At 38.4% G+C, this 12,098-nt stretch overlaps 1 protein-coding gene across 9 annotated transcripts in view; it reads left to right on the forward strand.

Annotated features, from left to right (window-relative positions):
- CPEB3 (cytoplasmic polyadenylation element binding protein 3) overlaps positions 1-12,098 on the forward strand; it is a 196,988-nt gene that overhangs the window by 174,010 nt on the left and 10,880 nt on the right. The window lies entirely within an intron of this gene.

Genomic DNA, 12,098 nt, shown 5'->3' on the forward strand with positions numbered 1-12,098 from the left:
GCCCACTGCATTTGGGTTAACCACACCTTCCATCTTGTGGAGTAGTCCTTGATAAATATTTAGAGTACCTGCTCATTGTAGTGGAAAGAGTATGGAGTTTGGAGCTAGAATAGATTTCAGTACTTTTAAATCTCTGCTGCAGTAGTCACTGGTGATGCCAAGTAACTTACTTAAAGCCAGGAACCTCAAGTCTGAAGAATAAATGGGATTTAAAGATTGAACAGCCACAGCTGTATGACCTTTGGATAGATGGTTAGTAACTAGCACTTGATGGTTAACAGTATTCATCTTGCTACAAGTGCACTTAATACTAACATCATTAATATTACGTAGCTTGAATTTTATCAGTTGCTCACTGAAGATGTAGTGAAAAGACATACTGGTTAGTGAAAAAAGCACTGGGTCAGAGTCATGTGGCTGGGTCTACATTTGGTCCTGTTTCCCATGGGCTGTGTGACTTTGGGTAGATCACTTAAATGCTGAGTGTTAGTGTATAAATGAAGGCAGTAGCAATAGCCCTGTGAGAAGCCTGGGAGAGGAAGTGAACAGAAAGCAGCACGTAACATGTGGATAGTGGGACTATTGCTGAGGTCACAAGAACACCACCTCCATCCACATGGTGTCCAGAATGGACCTGTCCATTCTGCAGTGCCCTGGAATGAGAATCATCTGAGGGAGACAATTGGAAATCATTGCAAGTGGCACAGTCCTTCCTCTCTTCTGTCTCCCAGCTCCATCTTCATGTTCTTTGTTTGCCCTGCCCAATATGGAGGCCATTTTCTTCATTATGAGAGATGCAAACCAGCTTCCATCCTGAGATAGGCTCCTTTATCACTCTTCTTTTGTGAACATTACACTCCCTTCCCCTGACAGTTACTCTGTCCTCTTGTTTTCTTTGTACTTTGAACATAGCCAACAATATCTTAATTTTTTGACTCTGGCATTTTGAGTCTCTGTTAACTATATCCTTCTTAGATGCTTTTTAAAGTTCATCCCTAGTTTTATTTTTATCTTTCTCCTAAAGCATAAATTTGAGCTTTCCAGAGAGCCCCCATTATATATAAGCACATCAGTTTTTCCTTAGGTAATGCTCTTTTTATTTCTCAGGGCCTCTATTCTTGATTGTCTACAGAGAATTTCTCATTAGGCACAACCTTCTTTCCTGAATAATCCCTCTAGGTTTTTTAGCAGTAGTCTAGCTAAGGTTTTGTAACTTGCTGTTCTAAAAGTCGGTGGCAGATATCTTCCTGTGCCCATAATCCCTTTTCCTTACTATAGTAGGTTCCAAGTCCTAGTCTCCTTCCTTCTTATGTTAGCCTCTTATATTAGCAACTTTAAACCAAGACCTTGACTATTTTAAATAGCATCAGCCTTTATTACCCTTCTGTTCAAAGGAACTTCCTTTTTGTCTGCATCACTATGAATGCAGATATAATGCCATCAGCGAATTTTTTTTAAAACCCTACAGGTAGCATTTTAAAGCCACTTGCTTGCTGTTTACAGCCCCTAAATCTTTTCATTTTTGCCCCATATGGAGAGTGGAAGAGGGCCATCTACTGTGCAGCCAGGAACCATGGAAGTTCTAGGACTGCTTAAGGTGTGTGTTCTCAGGTTGCATCTTTCCTAGGTAAACCGTGGGAGGTAAATGAAGAAGAATTTGACTGATGTATTTCCTTTACTCTTTCGTATCCAACCAGCTTTTCTCAAAAAACAGACATCTCTTTTGAGAATTTAAATTCTTACATATTTATTGTTGTTGTTATTGCTGGTCTGTGTCTAAGTTTTTAGATGAAGTGGCTATTAGAGAAAATAGAATCTTTACAGATTTGATTTCTTCTCATAGTCCCAGAGACGTTTTGGCTTGCCTATGAATATAAAATAAAATACATCAATATGCAACATCTATGGGAACTGTCCATCCTATAGCTTTGACACTTTTATATCTGCTGTCATTTCACTCATCCATGATGCTGCCATCTTTAAGGAAGAGGTGACATTTTTGTTTTTTGTTTTGGTAATAGCTTTATTTAGATGTAACTCACATACCATATAAATCACCAATTTAAAGTGTATAGTTCAACAATTTTTAGCATATTCATGATTTCCATAGCTGTGCAGCCATCACCACAGTAAAATTTAGAATATAGGAAGAGGCATTGATATACAAAGAGGTATTATAATATATAACCTTCAAGCCTCTGGTAAGAGAATTAACTGAACAATAACCCCCAGTGAGGGAGGGAGTGGGGACACTGCATTTATCCTGTTTGGTTATTATAGGAAGAAGACCCTCCTTATTTAACCTGTACTCCTTGAAGTCACAGGAACAAGGTAGCCCAGGCTGCTGGGGCAAGCTTCGGAGCCAGCTTTGGCTGTAATTAGACTCCCCCAAGAATATGTGACTTATTCGAGTTGGCTGATAAATCTACACATCAACAAACTTCTTGCTGTGGTATGGTTGGCAATGGGAGATCTCATAAAGGTGAAAGGGGCTTCTAATGGTACTTCCTTCCAGAATTGCCAGGGTTTTGATTCTGCCACATGTGCCCAAAAGTCTGAATGGGAATGCTCGGCACATGGGTGGCACTCAGTAAATGTGTAGAATAAATCAAGATGATGTATGGGACAAGGCCTGGATGTGACCATGGAAAGCTGTCAAGGATACTGGAATGAGTCACTCATCTCTTATCTGGACATCTAGAGGAGCTTCCCCACTGGTCTCCCCAGTTCAGCTTAGCCAATCTCCAGTGCATTCTTTACATAAAAACCAGAGTAATCTTTTAAAATCATAATGTGAATCATGTCTTCCCCTCCTTTAAACCTTTTGGTTATGTTCTACTGCCATTACAATAGAGTCAAAATCCTTAATTAATATTCCCTACATGACCCTTCATGCACTGTACGCTTCTTTTTTTTTAAATTTATTTATTCAAAGAGACACAGAGAGAGAGGCAGAGACACAGGCAGAGGGAGAAGCAGGCACCATGCAGGGAGCCTGATGTGGGACTCGATCCAGGGTCTCCAGGATCACACCCTGGGCTGCAGGCAGCGCTAAACCGCTGCACCACCGGGGCTGCCCCATTCACTGTACACTTCTTTTGCCTTGGCCCTCTCTTCCCCATCTTGAGGCAGTCACGACTGGTCTTTTCTCTATTTTTTAAAGGTCGTTTTACATACTGCTTCTTCTGCCTGCCTAACACCCACTTTCCCTTTGGGTCTCAGCTTAATTATAACATTTTTAGGAATCCTTTCTTCAGTGGAGCTTACATGTCCATCATAGGTGATTGTCGTAATACCACCTACCATTTCTTTGCAGCCTTAAATACCTCCATAATGAAATATTGCTTCATTTAATGTACATCTACCCTATTAGATTATTCAATCCATGAAGGTAATTACTATGTGTCTTTCATGTTATCTACTGTATTCTTAATACTTGACACATAGTGGACACACATTAATTATTTGTTTTTAGATGAATAACTAAGTGAGTTGTTGAATGAATATAGACTGAAAGGTAGCTCTGATGGGAAGCCCTTAGGTAGCAACCTTTGGCATATCCAGCTGCCGACCAAAAGGCACTTTGCACAGCTTTCTTTTTCTACTTCATTAAGAACACTCACTTGTGTTCAAGAACACTCACTAGGTGGCTCAGTCATTTAAGCTTCTGAATCTTGATTTTGGCTCAGGTCATGACCTCAGGGTCCTGGGATAGATAGGGTCCACATCAGGTTCCACACTCAGTGGGGGTCTGCTTGAGATTCTCTCTGTCTCCCTCTACCCCACCCCTGCTTGCTTATTTGTGCATGTGCATGAGTGTGCATGTGCACTGTATCTCAAATAAATAAGTAAAGCCTTAAAAAAAACATTTAGAATATCAAAAAGTGTTCTTTGACATTAAAGCTGGACTTAACCTTAGGTATAACGTGGTCTAACCTCCTTTATTTTGCAACAAAGGATTGGTTTGGAGACTCAAGATACCTGTCAATTAAGGGCAGAGCTGCCTTTGCTTGTGGAACTCCCTCCCAGAACCTTGGGCTCACCTACGGTCTAATGTTTCTTCACACTCACTTTTCCATGAAGTCCTTTTTCCACAAACCTTAGATTCAGAACTTCTGAGTTAGATTACATGTCCCTTTGTGGGTTTTGTATATGTTCCAGTAGTTCACTTAACTTCCCAGGTAAACATATTCTACACAGAGCAAAGTACATCTGTGGTTTGTTATCAAGAATTTCTAATATGTCTGTAGGTCACTTTTAACATTAGAAAAATGAGCTGGAAATTTTTCTGTGCCTTTTTGCAGTTGTTTTGCTTTTGATTTTCACTTTTATGTTGTCTTCATATGAAATCTTTTACAAGTGCGTGTGAACCAGTGCAACTCCACTGGGTTATAGAATTTGGTGGAAATGTATGGGATTTTAAGTGCCATTATGACTGTTGTTATGAAAAATTATTATAAATGACACAAAGGGTGGGGAAAATAAAAAATGTTTTAAATGACACAAATCAATTTATGCTTCAGTTTTTACTATCAAGGAAACATTGTTAGCATCTTGAAATAAATACTTTAAAGGTTATATTATACATATGTGATAGCTAATATTCACCAGTTATCAGCCAATTGGTAATTTGTCCCCGTGTTGACAATATTAAGATTGTGTGATGCACAACACAGCAATTCTCAGTGTCTCTTCTGCCTTGGCACAGACAAGGCATGTGATGCACTCCTGAGTAACAGGTTCCCTAGAACACTAATAGGATGGACCATTTCTGGGGTATGACCATCAGTATCTTAGTGGAGGTAACACCCCATGCCCACTTCTGTCCTTACCAACCAGAGAACCATGACGACAATGAAAGAAGTGTTCTGTTCTGGCTTGGGAATTGTGAGATCGGAGTCAACACTCCTAGCTCTTATCCTGGTATTGGTGTGACCTTGGACAACTTACCACCTTTTAGAGACTTAATTTTATTGATTTTTTTTCCAATAGTAGTAAGAACACCAATCTGTTTTGCAGTTTGTTGGACTGACAATGACAGATTGAAGAAGCATCTTGGAAAATTTTTTTCCTGTGCAGAATATTGATTGGTATTATTGCTGAGCCTGTCTTATTTAAATTGTGCAGTTGCCTAATCATGCATACAAGGCTAATTGTTGACTCCCTCTTTTTTTCATTTAAAGCACCTACTTGGGATCCCTGGGTGGCTCAGCGGTTTCGCGCCTGCCTTTGGCCCAGGGTGCGATCCTGGAGTCCCAGGATCGAGTCCCACGTCAGGCTCCTGGCATGGAGCCTGTTTCTCCCTCTGCCTGTGTCTCTGCCTCTCTCTCTCTCTCTCTCATAAATAAATAAAAATAAATCTTTAAAAAATAAAAAAATAAAGCACCTACTTAGTTCCACTAAGGATCTTTAGTATAGAGACAATGAAATAGTTGGAAGTTGATGCTAAAAATAAAAAAAAAATTAGCTGCCAGTCTGCCAATGTGCTGGTTGGATATTTGTCAAGACACACACAGAGACTCTTAAGTCCCTTTTATAGATGTAAACACCTAAATACATTTTCCATGTAAAAGATTGAAGGAAGAAGGAAAGTCCTGTCCAGAAAAAAAAGTATTTTTACCAGTATCATTTCTCTGATGATGAAAAAATTTTGAACCTTAAGTTGAGTAGAAGGTTAGAATTAAATTTTGCTTATAATCCATGAGCAGTGTTTCTGTGAAAAACTGGAACAGTTTAAAGTATTTAAGTACAATGAGGGCAAAAGAGGGCACCTGTACTCATTCTGTCTGTTTTAATGGTATTTTTAGAAGTGATGCCAAAGGAACACTTAGGATGTGAAAGCTCTGCTAAATCCAGTTTCTTTATAACTCAAGGCTAGGCTACTCACACGTATGAAAGATTTTTGTACTGTGAAAAATGAGATCATTAGAAAATAGGTAATCTTTTTATATGTCCATTTTCTACCCTTTTGTCTACTCTGTATGGTCCTGAGAAAATTCATAAGGATAGAATCAGTTGAATCTCCTTTAGTCTAACAAAAGCATATTTGATTAATATGAACAATTTCTCTATAAAAATCTGAGGGGACCCCCCCCTCACATACAACTATTGTTTACCACAACTTGGTCATTTTGTCTCTTGGAATTTTTTTTTTAAGATAGATTTATGTATGTATGTATGTATGTATGTATGTATGTATTTATTTATTTATTTATTTATTTATGAGAGAAGCACACGTGAGCAGGGGAGAGGGGCAGAGGGAGAGGAGGAGAGAAAATCTGAAGCAGACTCCCAACGTGGGGCTCAAACCTATGACCCTGAGATCATGACCTAAGCCAAGATCATGAGTTGGCCATTTAACCGACTGAGCCACCTAGACTCCCTTTCCTAGAAATTGTAAATTAGATATTTAGAACTTGAAATTCATCATGCAGCAGACATTGGTTAAAGCCAATGGGCTGCCAACTCAGCCCACAGAGACCTTTTACTACTATAAAGGGTAAAACCAGCCAATCTGGACTTTAGTTGTCACTAAACCGCTTACTGTATAAATTTGAAGGAAGGATAGTGTATGGGTGTGTGTATGTTGATGAAAGCTATTTTTTTAAAAAAATTCTATTGATTGATTTCAAAAAAGATTTTATTTACTTATTTATGAGAGAGAGAGAATGTGCGCGAGAGAGCATGAGCAGGGGGAAGAGGGAGAAGCAGATTCCCTGTTGGTCAGGGAGCCTGATATGGGGCTCAATCTCAGAACTCTGAGATCATGATCTGAGCCAAAGGCAGACATTTAATCGACTGAGCCACTCAGGCGCCCCTATTGAAAGCAATTTTAAAAGCTTAAAGCACTCAGTATATAGTGGTACTGAGAATATATTAATTTACACAAAACCATGACTAATATTTGAACTCTTCTGGAAGGTACTCATAAGACAATTAATTAGAATTTCACATGATTAAAGGAGTTATCTATGTCAGGCAAGACAGGGGTAACATTGGTTGGTTAGCTCAGTTTTTGAAAGAAAAGAAGGAGCTCTCAGTAGGTAGGTCTGGCCTGCCTTGAAATCTGTCCCTAAAATTAGTTCCCCTAAACCATGATTTCCTAAATTGTTCTCTGTAAAACATGAGGCTCTTTCAATTTTAATGACTATTTTATTTTTTTAAAAAACTCTTTTACTGAGTCAAATGAGTTTGGAAATGCTTTCTTGAAGAAAATTAAATAAGCAGGTATGTTCTAGAACTTCTTAGAATCTTTTATATATCAGTCTTCATTGTGAAGACCCAAGAAAGAATGCAGTTTTTCATAAATTTTTTGATCATATAACTCTTCTGAAATTTACCATCTCTTGGGAATAATGTTGTAAGCGACCCACTTGAGAAAATACTGTGTTTTCAATTTCTTCATGCTCAAATTCAGAAGTTTAATATGTATGTAGTGTTGGTTTTAGGTTCTATTGTTGTTTCTGATTTTTATTAAAATTCTAGTTAGAATGAATGAATGAATGAATGAATAAATGAATGGATGAATGAAGCAAGCAAGTAAGAGAGCACCTGGGTGGCTCAGTCAATTAAGCATTCTCCTTTGGCTCTTATCATAATCCCTGGGTCATGGGATCAAGCTCCCATATCAAGGAGCCTGCTTCTCCTTCTGCTTGGGCTCTCTCATTCTCTGTCAAATACATACATAAAATATTTGGGGCACCTGGGTGGCTCAGTTGTTGAGCATTTGCCTTTAGCTCAGATTGTGATCCTGAGGTCCTGGGATCAAATCCCTGCATCAGGCTCCCCACAGGGATACTATGTCTCCCTCTGCCTAGGTCTGTGTCTCTCATGAATAAATAAATAAATTAAATTAATAAAATATTTTAATAAATAAATTCTAGTTAGTTAACATGTAGTATAATATTGGTATTTCAGGAGTTGAATTTAGTGATTCATCACTTACATACGACGCCCAGTGCTCATCACAACCAGTGCCCTCCTTAATACCCATCACCCATTTAGCCCATTTCTCCCACCTCTTCCTCTCCATCAACTCTCAGTTTGTTCCCTATTGTTTACAGTCTCTATGCCTTGTTTCTCTCCTTTTTTTCTTTTCCCCCTTCCATATGTTCATCTGTTTTTTCTTATTTCCACATATGAGTGAAGTCATACGGTATTTGTCTTTTTCTGGCTGACTTGTTTCACATAGTGTAATACCCTCTAGTTCCATCCATGTCATTGCAAATGGCAAGATTTCCTTCTTTTTGATGGCTGAGTAATATTCCAGTGTGTGTGTGTGTGTGTGTGTGTGTGTGTGTGTGTGTGTACACACCATTCTTCTTTCTACATTTATCAATCAGTGAACATTTGGGCTCTTTCCATAGTTTGGCTATTGTTGATAATGCTGCTATAAACATCAGGGTGCATATACCCCTTTGAATCTGTTTTTTATTTCCTCTGGGTAAATACCTAGTAGCGTAATTAATGGGTCGTAGGGTAGTTCTATTTTTAATAAGTAGTGATTGTTTTTCCTTTTCTTAACCTGTTTTTCCCAAATGTGTCCTACCTACCATGTATTTTCTTTTTTTTCTTATTGTGGTGAAAAAGCACATGAGATCTACCCTCTTAACAGTTTTTTTTTTAATTTTTTAATTTATTTATGATAGTCACAGAGAGAGAGAGAGAGAGAGAGGCAGAGACATAGAGGCATAGGCAGAGGAAGAAGCAGGCTCCATGCACCGGGAGCCCGACGTGGGACTCGATCCTGGGTCTCCACGATCGCGCCCTGGGCCAAAGGCAGGCGCTAAACCGCTGCGCCACCCAGGGATCCCCTCTTAACAGTTTTTAAGTGTACAATACAGTATTGTTAACTATAAGCACTATGTTGTACAGCACATCTCTATAAGTTTTTCACTTTGCTTAACTGAAAGCTGATACCCTTTGAACAGTATCAGCTGTTCCCATCCCCAGTCCCTGGCAACCACCATTCTACTTCCTACTTTCTATGAGTTTGACTACTTTAGATCTGTCATATAAATTGACAGTCCAGTATTTTCTCTGTAAGCATCTTGCCATAGATATTTTTGCCACAAGCATTTTCACCACATAACTAATTGGCCTTAAGGCAATTTTGCCCTAAAATAAAATTTAAAAAAAAAAACTGGTCTACAATTTGGTTTGACAGTTTGGTTGTCATCAGCTGGTTGACAGTTTGATTTCATTTCTCCATTGATGCAGTACTCCCATTTTTATATTATATAAATCTTAGCCCTCCTAATGGTCTACACAGTTGCACAAAGTTTTGAACTCACATTTCCCATAGAATTTTGGAACATCTGTCATTGGACATGTGACAACATGTCAAGAACAAACAATGGTGTAGAAGGTTTTCACAAAGCAATACAAAGCTCACTCACAAATATGCATCCTAATAACCTCTCTTAATGAAGGAAAGAATTTCAGTGAATAAAAGAAAAAGCATGATATCAAAGAGATGAATCAACAAGCAAAAAAAAATGTAATACTCTGAACGAAAGCCATTGAAGACAAGTGCTTAGGTATAATCCACAAAATAAAATCAGTTATTTGTGCAATATTGCCATGTATTTACACCATACATTTTGAATGTATTCAGATATTTTGTATTTCACAATACAGTCATTTTAATTTTATTACCATTTTCATGTTTCATTATGTCCTTTTTAATGAACGTTCCTTTTTTGTTTCTCATTATTTTTTTACAATAAAATTGCTTCACAGCCAATTAGTTATGCAACAAAAATGTTTTAGTGAAAATACTTAGGGCAAAGATACTTATGGCATTTTATGTGCGCTTTTAAAGAAACATAAATGGATTTATGCAGCACTCATCCTTCTGTGACTGACTTATTTCACTTAGCATAATGTCCTTAAGGTTCATCCATGTTGTTGAGTGTGTCAGGATTTCCATCCTTTTTAAGACTGAATAATATATCCCATTGTATATATGTGTATGTGTGTGTGTGTGTGTGTGTGAGCACGTTTTCTTTATCCATTAATTGTTCTATGGACATTTAGGTTGCTTCCACATCTTGGTTATTGTGAATAATGCTGCAGTGGATGTGGGCCTGATTTCAATTCTTTTGAATAAATACCCAGAAAGGGGTGCTGGATATATATTTTCTATCGACAGAGAGTTGGAGTGAGGCAGAAGAAGAACAACTGTATGTCCATGGTGGTAGTGGGACATTGAAGATGTGTTTGATGATTCCCTTTAGTATCTATAGTTCTTTTGACTACTTGAGATTATCTAGTCTCTCTCTCTAACATAGCAGTCTCTATCTATGTGAGAAGGGAAATCCATAGTTTTAAAATGAGTATATGATTGACAAATAATGTTCCCTTGACCATTCTGTTTTAGCTGAATGCAGAGGACCAGAGAGACTGCCTTTCAGTTAGCTAATTTGAGGCTTTCTGATACTTTTATTTAGGGAACATTGTGATAGCTAAGTCATAGTGCATAATATTTGCTTTGAATTGCATACTTTAGAATAACCCATTTTTTATTTAATGAGATGTTATCCATTGCACCTTTCTTTGCAAGCACTTCAAATATTTCACATATTTAATCTTTTTTTCTCTTCCCAGAAACATGTTGGGCCTGAATTTTAGCTACAGACTGTCAGAGGCTTTATATTTTTAGCCTGCATGAAGATTAATATGACCCAGTAACCATATGAACAGAAATGCTGATGATCACTGTGTCCTCAGCCACAGCTGGAATATATATGATGACTCAATAGCAAAAGATGTGAAGGTTCTGATGGCCTGTTCCTAGACTAGTTCTGCCCCCAGCCTTGGTCTGGGGCTCTGACAGCCCAGCCTTTATTCCACTGCTGCTACTGGTCCCTGCTGGATCTGGCTTGAAAACCTCCCAGCTGTAGCTATAGCTATGTTTGATTTGACCCTTTGAGAGGAAGCAACACGCAGAAGTGAGTTCAAATGTCATCTGAAGTAATCCTTCTTGGGCTCATTTTGAAGCCCTGGGGATATCAGAACCTTTGACTAGAAATAGTTTTTTAAATGGAGTTTGGGCAATTTAAAGAAAGCTATATCCCTCTTCTCTGAAGAGCCTGGAACCATTTTGTCTTGTCTCTCCTTCCTAGTCTTGACCCTTGATTTCTCCTGTCCTGTTCTCTCTTTTTATGTCTTTTCTCTTGGAATTGGAATAATTTTTAATATGAAAACTCATTAGAATGATTTAATGTTGTTCTTTCCTGCTCATATTTGAGGATAGGCTGTTTGTGAGAATACTAATGGGAAAATGAGCACCTCCATTTTTCTAAGTACTTATCTCAGTAGGACATTCAAGTTCTTTAACCCCAGAAGTCCAAGACTATTAGTCAATGAGCAGTTTGTGGGTGGGTGCTCATTCTCACTTGGAAGAGCTGGTGTAAACCTCTCATAGGGTAGGAGAAACTGAGGCCTGCAAGACTGTGATATAGCCAGTGAATGGAAAGAGCCAGGGCACTCCACACTTCTGTGTTCTGAGAGGGTGGTGAAGCCATAGCAGTTATGGATGTCACAGATTTTTAATGATTTTCTTACCCTTTGTTCTCCACATGATACACTGTTCTGCTAAGAACCTGGTTTGGGGCTAGTTTATATCCTCAACCCCAGCCCCATTCTCAATCAGTGTGAAAGAAAACCAGACTAGGGAGTGGATCTATGGATTGTATGGGATACTGTCAGCTGGCCCTTTGTTTCATGAACAAGTTACCTTAAGACCAAACAGAGCACTCACCTATCTCTCTGCACTCTATAAACATATGGCAAAGGTCTCAACATAAGCACATTCTGAGCTGTGGGAAGGACACAAAGACAATTTTTAAATCTTTCTTCCCCTTACACTTAAGAATATGAAAGACAGTAGGTCCTATCCTACTATCTTTTTACCTGAAATCAGGTAAAAAGAAAATTCAAACCCTTTCCCGTATGTTTTTTTTTAATCTACCCCAGATTGCTTCTAAAATTATATCTGGAAGGTTGTGGATAACTTTGTTGCTAAAGAAAAGCCATTTTCACATCACTGCTTTAATTTCCTAGGCATCTGTCATCTGCTTTCTAAACAGCAGGAT

This window comes from Vulpes lagopus, chromosome 2, assembly GCF_018345385.1.
Source record: "Vulpes lagopus strain Blue_001 chromosome 2, ASM1834538v1, whole genome shotgun sequence".
NCBI classification, from domain to species: Eukaryota; Metazoa; Chordata; class Mammalia; order Carnivora; family Canidae; genus Vulpes; species Vulpes lagopus.